Source organism: Triturus cristatus, chromosome 9, assembly GCF_964204655.1.
Source record: "Triturus cristatus chromosome 9, aTriCri1.1, whole genome shotgun sequence".
Lineage (NCBI taxonomy): Eukaryota > Metazoa > Chordata > Amphibia > Caudata > Salamandridae > Triturus > Triturus cristatus.
This window is the reverse complement of record NC_140592.1, coordinates 25,166,350-25,189,187: the sequence shown is the minus strand read 5'-3', so window position 1 is coordinate 25,189,187 and position 22,838 is coordinate 25,166,350. Positions and strand designations below refer to the sequence as shown.

The window sequence follows — 22,838 nt, the reverse complement described above, 5'->3', positions numbered from 1 at the left end:
CTAGGAACACCTGTACTGACATAACCCTGGACATCACATTTATCACACCCGCCAGAAACCCTGGATCACAGGGCATTCCCACAAGATATTAAAAAAGGTGACCCCCAACGCATTGCGAAGTCTCAGTTGTCCCTATTCTGTGTAAGAGAGTGCGTGAGTAATATGCCCTGTGGAGAATTTTAAGCTGCACTAGTGTGAATGTGGCTGGGATGGCTATTTCACGTGGGCCCTGCAAGGCCTCAGTCCACTCGTCGTCTGTCTCCTAAGTCGTCCGGCCAAGTACTTCTCAGGGGTCCCAACAGGTTGGGGTAGTTATTAATCAGTTTCCGGTAAATCATGGATACCCCACTGTCCGGGATGGGTTCCGTGAGCAATCGGTGCTGTAGGAGGGAGGAGTTTGTGAGGTCTGTCCCCTCCCATATATGAAATCGCAACGCATGTCCCAGTTATAGGTAGCGAAATCGCACAGCATCAGTCAGTTCTTATTCTTGACTAAGTGCCTCAAATCTTATCAGTGATCTGTGCCTCCACACTTCTCCCGGGCACTCGTTCCCTATCGTCGCCCACTGTGAAAAGCCCTTAAGGGTGGCTATTTCACCAAGTTGGTCGCTCTGTCAAAAGAAGGGTCATGGCTGTTAGCCTGCCCCTCCAGCCCAGGGGGCCTTCAGCCTCACTCCAACACCTAACCACTGTTCCGGTGTGTGTTGGCAATTCTTTTACCATCCAACGGCAGTAGAGGATGGTTTTGTGATTACCTTTGCTGATCGTGTCTCTGTCGATACTATAGGTTGACTCTCCTCTGACCGAGAACACCCAGTCATTGACCACTAGTAGCTGTGGGGCCTGTAGGAAGCTGGGTTTCTGTTGTAGTAACCTCTCCAGTTTTTGCCAGATTTCTGATGCACTTTGATTTGATGTGCCCTGGGTCCCTGCCAATCAGGTTCCCAGGGCCTGAGTTCTTTCCTAAAACTGTACCTTTGTACCTCCAATTGGCACTTCTCTGGCCACATGTAAGTCCCTTGTAAAATGTATCATGGGTACCAAGAGCACTGTGACCAGGGAAGGCCTCTAAGGGCTGCAGCACATATTGTGCCACACTTAGAGGTCCTGTACCTTAACACACACACACTGCCATTGCAGGCTGCGTGTGTTGATGCAGAACAAAGTGAAGAGTCGACTTGGCACACTGTGTGCCATGCCTGCAACCCACTGCCTATGGTATAGGTAAGACACCCCTCTAGCTGGGTGCACTATACCACTGGTGAGGGTACAGTTGCATGAGCACAGTACCCCCTACAGTGTTGAAGTACATTCTTAGACATTGTAAGTGCAGTAAAGCCATAAAGTGTATATGGTCTGAGAGTTTGCCACTTACGAACTCCACAGCACCATAATGGCTTTACTGAATTCTGGGAAGTTTGGTAGCAAACTTCTCAGCATAATAAACCCACACTTATGCCAGTGTGGGATTTATTATACAATGTACTCAGAGGGCATCTTAGAGATGCCCCCTGAAAACCGACCAGCCTCTGGTGGATTCCCTGACTGTTAAACACCAGCCTGCCACCACGAGACATGTTTCTGGACCCCTGGGGTGGGATCCTTTGCTCCCTGAGCACAAAAACAAAGCCTTTTCTCGGCGGAGCTGTTCATACCTCCCCCAGGTCAGGAAGAACCAGGGGAGCTTCAAAGGCCTTGCAGCCTTTGTAATGCGACCCCCACCCTCTCCTGCTATCAGGAGCAGGCCCCCTTCCTGACTCCCCTCCTGTCCGGCAAGAAGACGTGCGGGAAAAATTATAACAGCCCTGAAGGTGTGCCTGCCTCTGCCAACCCCACCCCTCAGGTGGAGTTGGCAAGGTGAAGCCCACTCTTCAGTTCCCGCCATCTTTCAGATGTTAGGGTTAGGGTTTGTGTCCACTCACCCACGTGGGGTCAGCACACCAAGGGTGTAGTCTGCTTACTGTACTGACCTCGAGACCCCTAAAATGCCCTCTAAATACAGTATTTAGGGGGCAGCCCTGAACCAAGAAGACAGATTCCCGCAACAGACGAAGAAGGACGAGACAGATTCCCGCAACAGACGAAGAAGAAGGACGAAAGAAGATTCCCAGCAGAGGGGACTGCAGAGAAGAATTGACTTGGCCCCAGCCCTACCGGCCTGTCTGCAGTTTCCAGAGATCCTGCACCAAAAGTCATCTTGTCCTGCAGCCAGCGCCCTCCAGAACCCTGAGAGGACTGACTACCTTCAACGAATACCGGATCTCCTGTGAACAGAAGCTCTGTTCAAAAGAAACTCCCAAGACAGACACTGAGCCTGCTGAGGACAAAGAAACCGGACGCCTAGAACCACCACTGCACCCGGCACCTACGGCCAGAGTCAGAGTGGCCCACCAATCCCAGCAAGTTCCCCCAGCGCTCTATAGTCCAAGTCCACTGTGGTTGACCCCTCCAGGACTCCCCTATGACGCCTGTAGCCTCTGCACAGAAACCACCCCCCCAACCGCGAGTGGCCCGGTAAGGTGAAATCCGACCTCAAAAGGCGCCCCTGCATCCGGCCGCCCTGCGCCCTACAGAAGAGGACCTGAGGTGCACCTACGTCCCCAAGCCCTCCAACTTACCTACTCATCTGTTGGTTCCTCCTGGAAGACTTCCTGGACCGAGCCTGCAGCTGAAAACCAAAAGTCCCCTATCCTCCATTAGATAACATTGGGCCTCAGCACTCGGCCACCCTAGTGCCGCAGAGGGTGCTTTGAAAGTGCATCCTTGACCCTGGGGGAACCCTTCTTCTAACCCCATAAAACCAACTCCCAAAAACTAAGTACTTACCTGCAAACCGATAACTTAATTTACTCCCATAGGATTGCATTGACTGCTTTTCTGTGAAAATTGTTCTAAGTGTGGAGTTGGTTTGTATAAAACCTTAAGAAACTGCATAGGTACAAAAACTGATTTACTTACTTTTTCTCTAGGGCGTGTCTCAGTGTGATATCTAGTAATATCACACTGATTAGAAATAGTAACTTAAAAAGTAATCTGCAAAGTAATCAAAAATAATTTTAAAAGTTATTTAAACTGTATTAAAATTATCTACAAACCTGTAATAAAGTCCTTTTCATTCAGCTTGCTTGTATTGTTCAACCTGCCTTGAAAAGTACCTTTTACACTTACCTGTGCCAGGCTTGCTTGGCTCTAGAAAATAAATACAACTAAATAATATTTTTATTCAAAACAATTGATCTGAGTTCAGTCTTTGAGTGTGTGCTATAATTTCTTGTCTGAGTGTGTACAATAAATGGTTAAGACTACCCTCTGATAAAGCCTTACTGCTTGCCCACACTACCACACAGAGAGAGTAAGGTATCATCTACTTTAACTTCTGCCTACCTTTGGGGATCCACTGGACTATACCTTACATTGGTATAGTATATACAGAGCCAGCTTCCTACAAGGCCCAATAGTCTTTGTTAATGTCTGGGATTGCCAACCCTCGTCATAGACCCCACTCCCCTTTGCAGTTTCCTTAGTGTGATATGTGGTGTCCTCCCCACCCCCCCCCCCCCCTCATTCCACAGGAGTATTCGTGGTCTAACTCTGGCGGGAATGGGTAGAGTGTGTTTCGGAGCAAGGATAGGAGCCGAGGGAGGGCCTTCATTTTATAGAGCGCCGTCCTGCCCATCTAAGATAGTGGCAGGGTGCGTCAGTGCGCCACATCGGTGCAGAGTAGTCCCAGTTGGGGAGCCAGATTTTGTTGCACAATGAGCCGTTGGTCACAGGTAACAAAAAGTTCGAGGCATATGAGCTGCAGATTACACACTTTTGCGTAGATCGCCATCTGGTGTTGGGCCCGGATGTTTGCAGTTTGTTTTCCTTCTTGGAAAGTCTTTGGAAGTCACGAGGTCGGTGACTCCTCCCTTGGTTCGTATTGCGCATGGGCTTCGGCTCCATCCTCGGATTGTTTTTTTCCGCCATCGGGCTCGGATGTAATACTTCGCGCTCCAGTTCTGAACATTCCAGTTCGACGATCGAAGCGGAATCCTCGCTCTCCGCGGTATTGTTTAGATACTGATCTCCTCAATCACCTTCTTCTTCGACACACCTTCGATTCCAGTCATCGACGGCGGCCTTCAGGCCTATCCAGGCTCCGGTCCCGGCTGATGGAAAGAACTCCATTCAAGAAGTGCCCTCGATGTGGGTCCAAATTCCCCCACACCGATCTTCATGAGGTGTGCAACCTCTGCCTCTCCCCTGAACACGAGGCTCGAGACTGTCCCGCCTGCAAGTCTTTTAGATCCAAAAAGACTATTCGAGATCGAAGGGCCAGACGAAAAATGGCGCACTCCTCGACTTCCGTTCCAGTCGACATCTTCGGGGACGACGTCGAAGCTCCGGGACAGCAGCACACCGAAGAGGACCTAGTCAGTGCTTCCGAAGCCGACGACTCGGATGTGGAGGACATCACCCCGGCGCAGAGGGTCGTGAGTAAAATACCCCCTCCCACACCCGCGCCGACACCCAAAAAGGCTTCGGTCACGCCTTCGCCTCCGGGCCTAGGCAAGACCAAAGACACTGCTTCGAACACCCCACCTTCGGGCCCGGTGAAGAAGCCAAGTAAGCCTTCCGGCGGCTTGGGCTCGAGCCACCCTGTCAGCGGTGCCGAAAAACACCCTTCGGCACCGAAGAAGAGATCGGCCTCTACCTCGACAGCGAGCCCCGTACCAAAGCCCTCGGTGTCCAAACCCAGCCTCTCGGTGCCAACCAAACATCATAAGACACTTGACACCGACACTCCCGCACCGAAGCCTGTCTCAGCACCGAACAAAAAATCGGAGGTTCCAAAAAAGCACGGCACAGACAAGCCTAAAAAGCCATCGGCCCCGAAAACGTCGGCGCCGACCGAACAACCAGTGTCGCAAGAACTTTTTACACTGGATCCTTTGCAAAAGACACTTACCAAGGATCCAAAAACTGGACATTTGGCATTTGGACATTTGGACAAACCAGCTCCACCTCCCCCTCCAAAGAGGAAGGACTGTGCTACCTCCCCTTTCAGAGTGCCTTCCCCACCTCCTCCACCCTCTCCACCTCCGCCCCCTCCACCCCTGCCTCATCGCTCTCCGACCCCGTCTCCAGACCATGATGATCGGGGGACCCATACTACGACCCAGCAGATGTGCCACAAGACCCCACCCCTACAGGATCCCCAGATCCCTGGGATGATTATAATAATCCAGATATTCCAGATGTCCCACAAGATGACCTTTATCCATCCAGGCCATCTCCACCAGAAGACTCACTAGGTTTTCACCACCTACTTCAGAGGGCGGCACATTATTACGGGGTAGAGCTACACACTGACCCAGTAGAGGAAGATTTCCTCCTAGACACCTTTGATAATGCACATAGGTCTACTGCTATACTACCGATGCTCAAAGGGGTAATAAAACATGCACCAGAGGTTTTTAAAGACCCAGTCAGGGCTAGGGTCCTAAACACACGCATAGAGAGAAAGTATAAAGCCGCCCCCACAGATCCTGCATACATCAAAGGGCCAGCGCCACTGGATTCCCTAGTGGTCTCCACTGCAAGGAAAAGATCTAATTCCCAGGCATCAGGCGAAGCACCACCGTCTGACAAAGAGTCAAAGTTCCTGGACGCGTCAGGAAAACGCACTGCGTCCCAGGCAGCCAATATATCGCGTATCGCCAACACTAATTGGCCAGATACGACAGAGCGCATTATGATGAACTAGAAACCATCATGCACCATCTCCCAGAAAAATATAAAAATAGGGCCAATGAATTAATTCAAGAGGGTAAGACCATAACTAATACCTCTATACGCTGTGCCTTGGACGCAGCAGACACAGCCTCCAGGGCCATTAACACTAGTGTCCTCCTCCATCGACACGCTTGGCTGAGAGTTTCAGGCTTTAAACCCGAGGTACAAGCCTCCATATTAAACCATCCATTTGATCAAGAACATTTATTCGGTCCAAAGATAGATGAGGCCCTTGAGAAGATGAAGAAAGACACAGATACGGCAAAATCTATGGGAGCCCTACAGTCACACCCTCCTAGGCGCTCCTTTCGCCGCTCTTGCTTTCGGGGCACGGGCAGAGACTACACTCAGATAGCGCGTCCACGTCCTACAAATCCCCTCCTCAGTCCACCTTCACAAAAGGTTATCAAAGAGACGGATATAGAGGCAATAACAATAAAGGCAGAGGCAAAACAAATACCGCCCGCTCTGCCACACCGCCTACCCAATGACTTTTCCCTGCTCCCTCCAGACCATCCCACTCCGGTCGGGGCAGACTACAAAATTTCCTTCACGTCTGGGAGTCCATCACATCAGACAAATGGGTGACCCAAATTATTCGTTCAGGGTACTGCCTAGAACTCACATCTACCCCCTCCCAACATTCCACCCAGGCAACGCCCAATGTCACAAGAACATTCCACGTTACTAAAACAGGAGGTAATCTCCCTCCTACAAAAACACGCAATAGAACTGGTCCCCCACGATCAGCAAAATGTAGGGGTCTACTCCCTATATTTTCCGATACCAAAAAGAGACGAAACTCTACGACCTATCTTAGATCTCAGGCCTCTAAACACACATACATTCGGACCATTTTCACATGGTAACACTTCAGCAGGTACTTCCGCTCCTCTCCCAGAACGACTTTCTCACCACACTGGACTTGAAAGACGCATACTTTCACATTCCGGTACACCATGCCCACAGAAAGTACCTCAGATTCGTAGTGGACAGGCAACACTACCAGTTCAAGGTGCTCCCATTCGGGGTCACAACAGCACCACGGGTATTCACCAAGTGCCTAGCGGTAGTGGCGGCACATCTCAGAAGACAGCACATTCACGTCTTCCCGTATCTGGACGACTGGCTGATAAAAGCCACGTCCTACAACCAATGTGTAGACCACACCGCCACTACAACCCAACTACTTCACCAACTAGGCTTCACGGTGAACCACCAAAAGTCCCAGCTAACACCATCCCACATAAAGCAATACCTCGGTGCCACCATAGACACCTCAAAAGCCATAGCCTACCCCAATCCGGCTAGGATTGCAAGCATTCAGGCTTTGCGTCAAAAATTCTTACTTCAACACTCCCTCCCAGCAAGAGTGTTTATGCAACTGATAGGGATGATGGCCTCTTGCATTTTCATAGTGCCTCATGCAAGACTCCAGATGCGTCCACTCCAAGAGTGCTTAGCGCGCCAATGGAACCAGGCCCAGGGGCAACTGACAGATCTGGTGTTGGTAGACGGTCGCACCCATCGCTCTCTGCAGTGGTGGAACACCACAAATCTTTCCAAAGGTCGACTGTTCCTGGACCCGGTTCCACAAATAATCCTAACAACAGACGCATCGCTCTCCGGCTGCCGAGCTCATCTACTACACCTCACAGTGCAGGGCACATGGACGCCGCAACAAAAGTTACTCCACATCAATCATCTGAAGTTACTGGCAATCTTTCTAGCCCTAAAATCCTTTCACACACAGAGTTTAGGCAAGGCAGTCCTTATCCGCACAGACAACATGACCGCCATGTACTACATCCAAAAACAAGGCGGCACACACTCTCCACAGCTCTCTCAACTAGCACAGATCATATGGAGATGGGCAATTCCACACAAAATCTTTCTCCTAGCCCAACATGTCCCAGGAGTCCAAAACACCATGGCAGATCTGCTCAGCAGACAGACGCAGCAGATCCACGAGTGGGAACTTCACCCGCAGGTTCTTCACCCGTTCTTTCAGATGTGGGGGCATCCATAGATAGACCTATTCGCCACCCACGAAAACAAAAAATGCCCAAGCTTCGCCGCAAGATACCCACTCCCATTGTCCAAAGGCAATGCGATATGGATGAACTGGTCAGGCAAATTTGCATACGCCTTTCCACCTCTCCCACTAATTCCATTAGTGGTGCGAAAGCTACAACAGCACTCCCTCACACTCATTCTAGTAGCTCCAACATGGGCCAGACAACCGTGGTACACCACGCTGCTGGAACTCTCAGTAGTGCCACACCAAAAATTACACCTCTCACCATGCCTCCTAACCCAGAACCATGGAGAGATCAGACACCCGGACCCAGCTCAGCTCAACCTTGCGATCTGGCTCCTGAGATCCTAGAATTCGGTTACCTTAACCTTCCCCCCGACTGTATGAACGTTATCAGAGAGGCTAGACGCCCTACCATTAGAGCCTGCTACGCTGCCAAGTGGAAAAGATTTGTTGTTTATTGCCATAATAACACAATCAACCCTCTAGACGCATCCATACAGCACATCATATGCTACTTACTACATCTACAAAGATGTAACCTAGCATATACATCCATTCGGCTACACCTCGCAGCAATTGCCGCTTACCTACAAAACAGACAGCACCTATCACTTTTCAGAGTGCCTGCCATTAAAGCCTTCATGGAAGGCCGAAAACGAATAATTCCCCCCAGAGTGCCACCCTCACCTGTGTGGAACTGAAATATAGTGCTCACAAGGCTAATGGGACCGCCTTTCGAACCTTTGCATAAATGCGAACTGCAATTCCTCACCTGGAAAACAGCTTTCCTTGTAGCCATCACCTCCCTTAGAAGGGTCAGTGAAATACAAGCACTCCTATACAAGAACCTTTTCGCCAAATGCACCCCAACAAGGTTGTCCTCCGTACCAACCCAAAATTCCTACCCAAAGTCATCTCACCCTTTCATCTAAACCAATCGGTAGAATTACCGGGTTTTTTCTCGCAACCTCAAACTGTTGCAGAAAGGGCTCTACACACACTCGATGTTAAAAGGGCCTTGCTTTACTATATCCAGAGAACACAACCTTTCAGAAAGACAAAGCAACTGTTTGTCTCTTTCTCTCCACCTCATAAAGGCAACCCCATCTCTAAATCAGGGATAGCTAGGTGGATTGTAAAATGCATACAGATTTGCTACCACAAAGCAAAACACACGCTATCTGTTCCCCCTAGAGCTCATTCTACAAAAAAGATAGGGGCTTCTATGGCTTTTCTAGGGAACATCCCATTAGATGATATCTGCAAGGCAGCTACATGGTCAACACCGCACACTTTCACTAAACATTACTGTGTAGATGTGCAAACCAAGCAACAAGCTAGTGTGGGCCAGGCTGTACTATAAACACTATTTCAAACCACTGCAACAGATACCGGTGGTCGCCGCTAAGGTTGGGAACTGCTATATAGTCTATGCAAAAGTGTGTAATCTGCAGCTCATATGCCTCGAACGGAATATGCTACTTACCAGTATGCATCTGTTCTTGGCTTGTAGAGCTGCCGATCTACACACGCCCACCCGCCTCCCCGGCTACCTGTATCTGTTCCAGTCTATCTTATTTAGATATAACACACATGGGTTTCTTCACTGTTATTACTACGCTCCATCTTTCCCTGTTGGCGAAAAACAATCTGAGGATGGAGCCGAAGCCCATGCGCAATACGAACCAAGGAAGGAGTCACCGACCTCGTGACTTCCAAAGACTTTCCAAGGGGAAAAACATACTGCAAACATCCGGGCCCAACACCAAATGGCGATCTATGCAAAAGTGTGTAGATCTGCAGCTCTACATGCCAAGAACAGATGCATACTGGTAAGTAGCATATTCCTTCTGAGATACCTGAAGCTCTCCATAACCATCTGTGCCTCGTATCTGGGCAGGAGCCGCGGGGGCCGACAGAAGAAAAACCACAGATTTGGCCCAATTAATACCATAGTCCTAACAGCTGCCAAAGAGTTAAAAAATGTGCAGTATCCTTGCTGTAGAGAAGTGTGATCTGGAGACATACAATAAGATGTCATTAACGTATAGGGAGACGCGTTCCTTTCAGCAGACTTTTATCCAAATTCCCTATATCAATCGATCCCAGCAGTCCCAGGCCTCCAGTGCATCTAACGCCAGGGCAAAAATCAGAGGTGATAGAGGGCATCCCTGTCTGGTGCCCATCCATAATGTAAAGGCTCTGGACGTTGCTCTGTTGACTCACCCAAGCAATAGGGGCCTGTTAGAGCAGCCTGGTCGACTCACAAAACTATGGGCCGTAGCCCAGTCTGGTTAAGGTGGCAAAAATGTATGGCCATTCTATAACGCCAAAGGCCATCCTGGCATCCAGCGCCATCACTCTAGACTGCTCCGCTTGTGGTAAACCTGTTAAATGCAGTGCGCTATAGAGTCGCCTCAAGTTGAGGCGTGTACTCCTATGCACCATGAAACCTGACTGGTCTACATGAAGAATGGATGTGAGATACCCACGGAACTGGGTCGGCAGGGCCTTGGCTAGGACCTTTGCCTCCACATTCAGTAATGAAAGGGGCCTATAAGAGCCACAAGCCTCTGGAGGCTTGCCCTGCTTGTGTATTGCCACTATTGTGGCTGTGTGCTGGTCCTCAGGCAGGCATCCATCTGCCTGTAACATGTCCAGCATGGGCCTGGCTATCTTGTCAGTCATTCTGCGGGTAAACAATTGGGTGCTGTGGCCTTCCCAGACTGCAAGGCCCGGAGGGCCGCAGCAAGTTCGTCCTCCGTTAATTCTCCATCCAGAGCCTCTATTGCTTCGCTTGTTTATAACTGGGAAATTTAATGGGTTTTTTCGGTTTTGGCTTCACTGAACCGTAACTAACCTTTAATTGGTTTTTAGTGTCAGCAAACTTTGAAAGAATTTGTAAGGTATAATATCAAAACCCAGTTTTATTTTATTTTAAACCAATCTGAACGTTATGTTGTTCTGTGATATGCAAATAAATATCTTGACAGGCCCACACATAACCTTTTTCATAGTACTATATTGGAGTAAATATTAAGCATCTAAATTTGCAGTCTTTATTTTCTCATTAATATTCTGATGTCAGGATGTGCCTGTAATAGGAAAATTACCTAACTACTCACTTGCACTAACGCATTACCAGCTAGTAGTGACATTCTCCATAGATAAGATGTTCACATGTTTGCCTCAGAAGCTCTGACAGAAATGGCCTATGGATGGTAAAGTACATCCCCAGTGTCAAGTGCACCCTCAGTGCGGCGTGAGATGAAAACATATATCCGTTTCTTTCTGAGTACAGAGAGCGATTACAGGTGTATGCGCACCATATCCCTTTCAGGTTAGGAGAGAAGGTTTGAGACGGTCTGCTAAACTCCAGATTCTCTGAACAGGCCATCGCAGAAACACAATTATTTATTGTGTTTAAGCAAATGAACATGTTGTTCGTAGCATGTGTGGCTGTAGATACACATACTCTGCATACTTCTGCTATCTAGATTTGGGCTTGTATGTTTGCAACTTTTTTTCTTTAAAAAAAAAAGTCTTTTGAGTCATGAGATGTAGTGACTCCTCCATTAGTTGGTAATGTTCATGGGCACCTGCCCTATTGTTAGTTTTTTTTCGCCATCGGATTCAAGCATGGACCGATTGGGATCTGTGCTCGGCACTTACAGTGATTTCCACCATGTCCATTGAATCACTCGACTCCTGTTTTATTGGAAGAATCCACTGCATCAGATCCTCTATCCCACTTCTATCTTCATGTACACCAGGTGGACCTTGAAATCCTAATTCCCTTAGACGCTTCATGGACAGGACTTTAGCTCCCTCCGGAGCCCTCCTTTTATCGCCTTCTGCAGCCTGTTGCCAAGAATGCCAAGTCAGTGATGGAAAGGACACCCTTCCAATATTGTCTCTAGTGCCCTTCCAAGTTCTCCTGGACTGATCAAGTCTCCAATATCTGCCCCTTCCTCAAGCACAACAACTCCAGGTGGCCTAACTCACCTTCTGGTCGAAGAAGACAAAGGTAACCCTGATATCTTAGGGGGACGCAACGTCTTAGCGGAGGAAGAAGCCAGTTCCTCTGAGGCCCAGTTGATCCAGTCCAATTCGGAGGCAACCACTAGCCTCCGAGTCGAAGGGGAACTCCCTTCAAGAGCCCGAGGCCTCAATCACGGAAAATTCCTACTGTGAGTATGGTCAGCTCCCACATACAACCCACGGTCGCGTAGCGACCATGTACAGGCTGAGCACCATCACATTGGGGGTCAGGTGTCAAACCTAGAATATCAACAGCAGCCTTCTAGGTCACCACTGCCTTCTGGCCGTGGTCGGCACTGGCTGAAAGCTTTGTAGCCAATAACCCTCCCTTCCGCAACCACAAAGTACCTTTCCTTCGGCACTGCAGACTATGCCACCACTGAAACAGATATCAACACCAAGAACACCAGCGGCACTGACAGCATCAACATTGGCACCGAGGATACCATCACACCAAAACCATTGACCACGTCGAGGGCTCACTCGACTCCAAAAGGCACACTTTGGGGTGAAGACGTCATTGACCTTTAGCTCAGAAGATTCGGAGCAGCCAATTCTTCAATGCTTAAAAGATAGATTAGATACTCGACAAAAGGGACAGTTTATCTAAGCCCAGACCAGCATCATTTCCACCAAGCTGCCACCAAAACACCATGACACTGTACCCAAGAGAAGAAAATTGACTTTTGAGGAACAGATTAGTCTGGAGCCTCCCTACCTCCCAACCATAAAATACATAAGGACAAGGCACTAGCCACCTTCCTGCTCCTCCTCCGCTTCCTCTTCATTCACTACCACCTCATGAACCACCTCCTTCATGCACATTGGAGCGGTCACCACATTCTTTCTATGGGGAGGGTAGTCCACTCCATCCGGCTGACCTTATGATGCTCCGTATGGTCCAGAGCCCAGGGATGACCTGTGGGATAACTATGACCCGGATCTGTATCCAGCCAAGCCGTCGCCACTGATGGCACTATTACTAACCATGAGGTCTGTAGGAAGCTGGCTCTGTATATGGTATACCACTAGGTGGTTATACCCTGCACAGAGTCCAGAGATTCTCCAGAACTGTACAGGGCTCAATGTGAACCCAAAGGGCTCTATTAGTGATGGTGTGGGCGAGCAGCCTCAGGCCTAACACAGAGGAGTGTAAGACATGTATTGCACACAAATGACCAATAACTGACTCACGACTCAAAAAGGAGATCCACATCAATTTTATTAAAATAAGCTCTGTTCAGATTTTATTTTAAGACCAAGATCTTTGCAATAATGAAAGTACGTTTTTCAGGAAAATAGTTAAAACTTTTAAAAGTTGATAGTGCAATTTTGTACAGTTCAATGTTATCTTATGGAGGAAAACAATGTTATCCTGTGGAGGAAAATAATAATGTGGTTATAAAGGTAAGTATCCGACTTACAGTTCCAGTCTTAGGGACCAAAGGTCAGCAAGGGACAAGGGTCAGATGAGTACCAAAACTCCACTACCAGCGGGACGGAGGCGACTGGGTACAGAGGTCAAAATCGGAGTTTGGTCCAATGCGTTTCAATGAAGATTGGGGGTGCTTGAAGCCATGCTGCTTGCAGGTAGGTAAATCGGTTGCAGGGGCCAAGCTTTGAAGGTCAGAGCTAGCACGGGGGGGGGCACTAAAGCAACATCAGACATACACCACCAGCATCACAGGAGCGGCTGGGTGCTATATGAGATTACAGCGTCAGGCGCTCAATGCTTACCAATGGAGAACTTGCTTCGAGCAAACAGGCTGCAGGCGTTGCACCAGAGGTTACAGGAGGGAGACCAACAACAGAGATGAGTAGAAATGTAGGGGGTCGTAGGGGCACCATTGAATCAGCTCACCAAGGCCCAGGGGCTTCCGGTGCAGGGGGGGGGGGGGGCTTTAAACATCGGATTCTTCTTACCGGAGCCGGGGGGGGGGGAGCCTTTGGATTCAGGCTGCAGGCGTCATGGAGTCCAGGAGGGGTCAGCCAATGCTAGCTTAAGGTCAGGATTGTCGAGTAACCTGTTCTAGATTGGTGGTCCACCTGGACACAGGACGGAGGCGTCTGGTGCAGAATGGGCAGGACTCGCGGATCCAGAGTGCACCAAAGTCCTTTGTGTAGGTGTCTTGGGGACAGAGCCGCTGTCCTCAGGAGTTTCTGGTCTTTGTCGAAGGGTAAGCAGTCTTCCTTGGGTTCTGGAAGTCGCTGGCTGGAGGACATTCTTTGAAGATGATGCCAGGCTGGTAGGGCTGGGGCCAAGTCAGTAATCATCTTCAGGCTTCGCTGCACAGTGTCTTCTTTGTCCTTCTTAGGCCGGCAGGGAGCTAGTTTCAAGGTCTGAGGAAACCCCCTAAACACTACTGTGTTGAGTGAATCTATCATGGTGCTGTGGAACTTGAGGTGTCTAGTTTCCAGTCCATGCTCTCTCCATGGCTTCCCTGGCACCTACAAAATTAAGGAATAGACCCCAATACTGTAGGGGTATATCTGCTCATGCAGATATGCTCACACCTGAGATATAGTGCACCCTGCCTTAGGGCTGGTAAGGCCTGCTAGAGGCATGACTTACCTATATCTTAGGCAGTATTGGTTTGCATGGCAACACAGGCAGTGTGCCAATGCCGACTTTATCATTTTTTCTGCACCAGGCCATTCATGCTGCAGTGGCAGTCTGCAGGGCCTAGGTGAGGGGTCCCTAGGGACCCACTTCAGTCCTAATGCCCTAGGTACCATTTACTAGGGACTTGCAGGGGGCCTGAAGGGCTAATCGTGGGTTAGTTTTTAGGGACAAATCAATGACTCAGAGGACATGGTTGGCAGGGACCCTCTGCACTTCAATCGAAACCACATCAAAACTAGGCAAAAAGTGGGGGCTAACCATGTCAAAAGATGCACATTCTCACAAGGTGAGAAATAGGACCGCCACATATCATAAGGTTAAAATGCTTGTTGTCCAGTAAGACAACGACTCTTGGTTTAAACATTGTCCAAGACCAAACGCACCCTTTGAATTCTACCCATGCCTAACGGAATGCTAAAGACCACCCCTGAGCTTTTCAAAGACCTAGTCAAGGAACAGGTTATTACACCTTGGGTCGAATTTATAAAGTTTAAACCCTCATCTGTGGCCAGGTATCCCCGGACTTGCTAGTTGTCCACACGACTCGGAAGAACGCGAATGCGCAAGCTACAAACGATGTATGGCCTTCTGAGAGTAAAAATAGCCGTCAAGAGGGTGGTAGTACAGTCAGCCACCCATTGTAGAATTGCCAGCTTAGTCTGGCTTCTTTCCCGATTTGACAGGGTGCATTGGGATGAGATGGAGCTACTTCTTAGACACCTCATTGAGTACTATAGGCAGCGTAAGCAGGAGCTGGTAATGGAGGGGCAGACCATATCCAGTATAATCCTCTGCTGCGCTCTAGACGCAGCTGACACCACAGCCAGAGGTGTCAACATCAGCATTCTGGTCAAGCGTCAGACTTTGATATGTTTCTCTGGCTTTTTTCTTTTTTTTATTAAAACAACAAATTTTATTTGTTTTGAAAGGCACCGAATGGGCTGAGCCCGACAAAGCATGACAAATGATGCAAAAGACATAGAGTGCCTGATTTTAACATTGCGTAACAGTTTGGCCTGTAGAACACCAGCCCAAAGAGGTAACAAACAACACCGAACCCTCCTAGACAATCGTAATTGCGTGTTGCTAAAGACATGTCTTCTTTCTCTGGCTTTAAGCCAGAGTTACTCAGCTTCTGCTGAACCTGCCATTTCATCGTGAGCATCTCTTCGGACCGCAGGTCAACCAGATTTTGAAAAAAACTTTAAAAAGACACAGTCAAGGCCATAGGTACCCTAAAGACATCAACTCAGAGCGGGTCATTTTGAAGAGCACACTACAGAGAAGGCAATAAGGCCACCTCGCCACTCCCTATGGCCTCCTTCCAAAGGCAACAACCATATCACCAGCAGTCATTACTAGGGTTTTCTAGAAGGAACTACAGAGACAACATTTTGAAGGTAGGTGCAAAGAGCTGCTTCCTCCAAGCAGTGACTCCCTCTACCTTCCCCTCGATCACAGGTCACCTATCAGGGGAAGACTTCAGAGCTTTCTTCCTCATTGGGAAGAGATCACCTTCAACCAATGGGTTCTCACCATCTTTGTGCACTGCTACTGCCTGGAGCTCACCTCAACCCCATCAAAAATGCCTCTCCACAAAAACACCCACAGCTGAGAATACCCGCGCCTCCTTCAAGTGGAGGTTCAAGTGCACATCCTTAAAATGGCAATTGAACCAGTGCCGACACAACATCATGGCAAGGTAGTGTCCTTCCTCTACTATCTGTTTACCCCAAAGGGATGTTCCCTGAGACCTATACTAAACCTCAGGCCCCTCAAGAAGTGCAGCCTCTCAGAATATTTCCATATGGTTACTCTGGATGTCATCCAGGTGCTGTAGCAAGGCGACTTTATGACTGCACTCGATCTTAAGTACACCAACTTCAACATACCCTTCCTTCCTCTCATCGCTATTGCCTACGCTACGTGCTAAGCGGTTAACGTTATCACTTCAGGGTATTGCTATTTGGTGTGACTACAGCCCCCAGGGTATTCAACAAATGCCTAGCTGTGGTAGCCACCCGTCAAAAGCGAAAGGGGGAGGGGGTGCACTCCTGTGTTCCTCTACCTCAACGATTGGTTTATCAGGAGTGTAAACTAGCAACAGTGCCTCGCTCACACTCAAGCCATTATATCAATCCTCCATGGTTTGGGGTTCACTATAAACACAGTTAAGTCCCATCTCCAATCCCTTCAAATCCACCCCGACTTGGAGGCCTTTCTCAGTGCAGTCACCAATGAGGCCTACCCGAGCCAAGCCTGGGTGCAGGCATTCCAGCAGATACTGCCTTTTTCAGCCGGATTGTCAAGTCCTAGTCACATCAGTCACGCGCCTCCTAAGGATGATGGCCTCATGCAGAGGCATAGTCCTTAGTGCCAGACTGCACATATATCTGTCAGCACAATGGTCCCCAGAGGAGGGTCAAAGAGAATATCTAGTGTTGGTATGAGCCGGCACTCCTCACTCTCTGCAGTGGTGGAACAGCAACAATCTATTGCAATGCCAGCCCTTCATGGACCCTGTTCAGCAGGTGACCATCGCCACAGACGCCGGACTTTCAGGATGGGGAGTGCATCTTGGACATCTAACTGTTCAGGGCGTGTGGTCTCCAAAACAAAGGAGTCTCCACATCAACTATCTAAAGTTTATGGCCATACCCTTAGCGCTCAAGGCCTTCTTTAAACATATTCAACACAAAGTAGTCTTCGTAAAGTCAGACACCATGTCTGGCATGTATTGTCTTCAAAAGGAGGGCGGTACACACTCACTGCAGCTGTCAACACTGGTGAAGAGAATTGGGCTTTAGACACTCCCCATCACATACACTTACTGGCCAAGTACCTTCTGGTTGCAGGATGGGGCAACAACTCCACAAGTGAGAACTCCACCCACAAGTCCTACTCTCCTACTTCGACAGCAGAGGGGTCCCTGAAGTTGACCTCTTTGACTGCCCAAAATGCCAAATCTTCCCCTCCAAATTCCCCACACCCTCAGTCCATGGGCCCTGGATGAATGGTCAGGGATCTTTGCCTATGCTTTTCCTTCTCCCCCACTCTTTCTGTATGTGCCCTGGAAGCTTCAGTAAGCATCCCTCACTCATGGTAGCTCTCATGCGGGCCAGACACCCCCTACTCCGCACCCCCCACCTGAAATGCCTGTTGTTTCCCATAAGAAGCACCCAAACATGCCAGAGCTTCTCACTTAAAACCAAGGCAGAATCAGGCACCCCAGGCTGCTCAATATAGCAATGTGTCTCCTGAGGTCCTAGAGTTTGGTTATCTCTTTCTTCCCCAAGAATGCATGGACATCCTGAAAGAAGCACGCATACCCACTCTGTAAACCTGTTATGCAGCCAAGTGGAAGAGTTGTATCCATTAGTATATGATCTAAGCACCGTGACCCTCTTAAACCTATAGTCCAGGAGATTATGCATTACCTTCTCCAAAAATCTTGCCTCGCTTACTCTTTCATTGATTTGCACCGGACTGCTATCGCAGCTGACATGCAGCGCAGGGAATCCTCTTCTTTATTCAATATTCCAATCATCTGAGCTTTCATGGAATTGTTTAAACAGGTACCACCCTCCCCTGTCTGGAACCTTAATGTTGTCCTTCCCAGCATCCTTGGAACCACTACACTACACTCGTGTCACTTCCATTCCTCTTCTGGAAGGTCGCCTTCTTACATCCTTAAAACATGTTAGCAAACTGCAGACCCTCACTTAAGACCCTTTCTTTCAAGTTCATAAAAAAGGGCTGTCCTCAGGCCCAACCCTCAGTTCCTTCAAAAATGGTCTTCCGCCTTCCACCTCAATCAGACCAAGGAGATCCATGTATTTTCCCCCTGCCACAATAACAAGCAGAAATGGCCCTTCTCACCCTAGCTGTCAAGCAGGCCCTCCTGTAATATATTGACAGAACCCAGTCCTTTTGCAAGACACAGCAACCTTTATTGCTTTTGCCAAACTGCACATAGGTCGAGCTCTGTTTGAAATGGGCGTGTTCAGATGTATAAGAGAATTTTGCAAGCCCCTCCCAGGCCTCATTCCATATGAAAGAGAGGACCCACAAAGACTTCCCTTGGAAATATTTGCATAGGTTACATTTGGGGGCAGTTACTTGGTCCACTGCACACATGTTTATCTAGCTTTACTGTTCGGGTGTCATAGCTATCAACCTAGAGTTCATCAAACTTTTCTAAGAACCTGGTTTCAATCTTCTGCAACACCCATGGGCTAACCATCGGTAACAGAAGTGCTGCTTTACAGTCTATGCAGTATGTGCGTATCTACAGCCGCACATGCTACAAATGGAATATGTTATAGTGTATAGTGCTGTAGATTCACATGTGCCCTCTACCTCCCCCGATGCCTTTGGTTGTTGCAGATATTCAACTTTTTGCTTACTTAAACCCTTGTGTGTGTATCTACTCGCTTGGTCACCAAACTGTCCTATCTTCTGCTCTCTCTCTACCCTCACCGTCTGTACTGAAATTAATATAACAATGGAGCTGGTGCCCATGCGCATTACCAATTAAGAGAAGAGTTTCTATACCTTGTGACTCAAAAGACTTGTTAGAAGAAAAGGAAGTTGCAGATTCCTCACCTTTTGAATATTCCCCAGGCATCAGAAGAGATCTGGAAACTTTTATTCAGCAGTACCTCTGCATGACTTTAGGTGGCGCCATGTGGCTCTGCACTTGCACAGTTCCATAAATGATGTGCAGAGCCTAAATAAGCATCACTCCGCTGATGTCATTTCCTTTTTTTCTGCAGCACAAAATTCATATCCGGAGCTGCCTCTCCTCTCTTTGAGACCCTTACCTGTTCCAAATCCTTCTATTTTCAGTGTGCAAGGGAAATATTACACACCAAAAAGACAGGTTTTAAACCCTGTAAGGACTGTCACTAACAAATGTGTATGAACGATCCTCAATCTTTTCTTGGGGTGCCTTGGCTCGAGTCACGACTCTAAGGCTTGCAGAGATTGTGCATCGATGAATCTGAATGCCGTACGGGACTACAAGGCAAAACGTTTCATCAACAAGCACCGAAAGGCTGTGCTTGGTTGCTGTAGGGGCCCACCTTCTTCAACTTAATCTGCCACCTCTACAAGTGAGAACACCCTCACATCCCGGCATGCAGCACAGGCTGCACCAAGGGTGAACATTTAAATACTACTAATGAGGAAAGTGCCGTCATGAACTGTATTTACCATGATGCATTGTGGCAAATTGAGTGCTAGAATTTGAGGCAATGTGCTGCCACCCTTTTCCTGTTTGAAAAAGCTCCCTTGAGATACTGAGATGACGAGCTTGTGGTGATGCACCTGCGCCCAGTGAGTGGTACAGAGACCTTTAAAGATTTTGGGCTGAATTTCCAGCAAACCCGAAACAACGTGTTGCTCTTTGCTGATGAAAGAATGATTCCAGAAACACATGTCTAGAGTCATGGACTGCAGTAAAAAAGGGTGAAAAATTAAAGACTACTACTGAAGTGTTAACATGCACTGCATTTACCATGATGCATTGGGGCAAACTGAGTGCTGGGATGTGAGGAGATGTGCTCCCACCCTCCTTCTTAATGGGTGACTTCATGTTTGGATCAAGATATGTGTACCAAACAGGTCGAGGTAACAGATGAAAACCTAGAGTTGTTCGGTTTTGTCCAAATTATCTCAACCTAGCCACAAAGGAGGCCATACATTTGACCTGGTCTTTACATATGACACTAACATTTCGGAAGGTAACCTCACTGCTCAAACCTTGAATGGACCATAAGTTCTAACAAACATTTACAATGCAATGGTCTCGGCATTGTTAAAGTTAGAGCTATTGGCATTGCTCATGACATTATTTTTGTTTATGTTTTTGTTTTTAAAACATTTAACCCCTTCGGTGCTCATGACGGAACGGTTCCGTCATGAGCCACGGTTGAGCTGTGCTCATGACGGAACCGTTCCGTCATGACCACGCCCGCGCAAGATTCCGTCAGCACAGCGGCGGAATCTGCGCAGCATGGAAGGGGTTAAAGAAACGGCATTGTTATTTACTATGTCAATCCCATTCAGCTGACTAGATGCCAACGCGTCACCCTGTTCCGCACAATGATGTGTATGAAACCGGCCGTACTTACTTGGACTGCTTCACAGCACTAGAATATGAATGAGGAAAATAAGGTTCTGATAATCTAGGGGTTGAGGCAAGCTGGGTGCTTAGGTTGGGCCGAAATCTGATGTGTTTTTGGGCCATTCCAACAACGATTTTAGACTGTTAAATGCCTGTTGAGAAAAGTTATATTTTCTGGAGTTTGTTGAGCTTAAAGTGACCAAGGTTCCATACGGACTTTCCGTAAGGTTGTGGCTGAACAAAGTTGACCTCACCCGCCCTCTCCCTCCCCCACCCACCACCCTCAATCATGGCATTGTTGTCATGGCAGGGGGTCGGGGCATGAACATTTTTAAGTGTATGTTTAAAAACTGCCAGTTTTAATACATCACTCAATCTAGTGATAACCTGATGTGCCAAATAGAAACGTATCTGCATGTTAAAGAAATACACCTTTTTAGAACTATTTTTGAAAGGTGTTTTTTGCACAATTTACGTGGCAAACACATCCAGGGATTATAACGTGCATGGGATTTTAGCGGCCATTCTACTCGGCTCGCCATGTTAATTTGTTGGCTCGTCCACCAACCTCTGGTGGGGAAAAGAAAGTAATCAACCGTTAATTGGAAGTTTACGTAGACAGGACAGTACCAGGCCACATGCGCCCGCTCTCTTTTATTTAAGAGTATGGGATTACGGTTTTCAAAACCACGGAGTAGAAAAAGACATCAACACAAAATGTTAATGCAGCTCGATGTCACCAGTCAATTTATCGCAGTTTAGAGTTTCCATAAAAGACGAAATACGTTAGTAACATACATACAGCAGTAACACAGATGATAGATACTTGAAGCACCTCAAGCCTCCTGCACCACACGTGAACAAGCATGTATTGAAATAAAAATGTGACAATGCTGGCGCACACGGTACAGGGACCTGTAGCAAAAGTGTCTTTTGATATATTAAGTGTGTGTCAGTACACTACAGCCTAAAAGATCTATTAGCGGTCCAACTGTAAATAAAACACTTTCGTTTACGTTTGACATTAGGGGCACTCTTAATTTGTAGATTTTTGCTTTAGACGAAGGTGGTAACCCAAACCGGCTTCAGTCAAACACTAACACTCCCAACCCTCGCGGCGGAGAAGCTCAGGGACCCACTGTACCTGAGAAAACGGAGGTGACAGCTGCACGACCACCGAAGGCAGAACAGAAACTGGCAGCGTCCTTTAAATCGGCAGCCCGAGATCTCGAGGAAGCGGAAGTACTGCACAGGTCAAAGGACGCAGGCAGCGCCCAGCTGAAGTATTCCGGTTTGTCTCTAGCTCTGACGCGCGCAGCAACAGATTCGCGCCTACCAGCCGTCTCTGTCTGACTAGCACACGAGGGGACTGCTGGGCATTACAGGGATTTTCTGCGCATCGTGCCAGTTTGTGGGCTTTGTGTCTTACAAAAACGGTATTCCTGTTGTTTTGCCCTGAGCCTCGCTCTCAGTGTACCACGTTCTCCAATTCAAAATTACTACTTTTCAACCTTTCCTAAACAAGTTGGTGCTGCCGCGGCGAGTGAGCCCAGCTGCCAGTCGTTGAGGGAATCGCCATGAACACCACCATGTTTCTCCGAGGGCAAGCAGAAATGCCTCGGAGAAACGCAGCATCATTTTCGGATTCGGGGGCGTGGTTTTCTTTCTCTCCTCTTTCCATTGGCTGGAATGTTTACATTCCAGAGGAGAGAAAGAAAGTAAAAAACACGCCCCCGAATCCGAAAAAGACGGGGCTTAAATGGACAGACGCCCCTCTCCTCCAATGGCTGGCCTCCGTTTAGGAAGCCAGCCAATGGAGAAGAGGGGTGTGTTCAAGCCCCATACTAGAAAACATTAAATCTCGCCAAGCGAGACTGCGCAAGCGCAGCCTTCGCTAGCCGAGACATAAAAAGGGGTTAAGACAACCATTTAAAATTCTGCAGCATGGTCTACCGATAGGATGCTTGTAGTTTTCATCTCGGTTTGACTGTTTATCCAGTTACCAGCTAATTACCAGGCCACTTGCAGTAGTAGCCACATTTAACTTTAAAATTCCAAAGCTAACGAGGAAGGATACTAACAAGTTGTACAATGTAAACCTCTAAAAAGACGTAAAGACTGCGCTGAATTTGGATCATCGATGGGAAAAAAACCTGAGCAGTGACTAATAAACAGAGAGAGCATCAAACTATTTACAGAAGTAATTGAGCCAGGACCTATGGAGTCCA

At 48.2% G+C, this 22,838-nt stretch overlaps 1 protein-coding gene across 1 annotated transcript in view; it reads left to right on the top strand.

Annotated features, from left to right (window-relative positions):
- Positions 1-22,838, top strand: part of TADA3 (transcriptional adaptor 3) — a 141,591-nt gene that overhangs the window by 106,413 nt on the left and 12,340 nt on the right. The window lies entirely within an intron of this gene.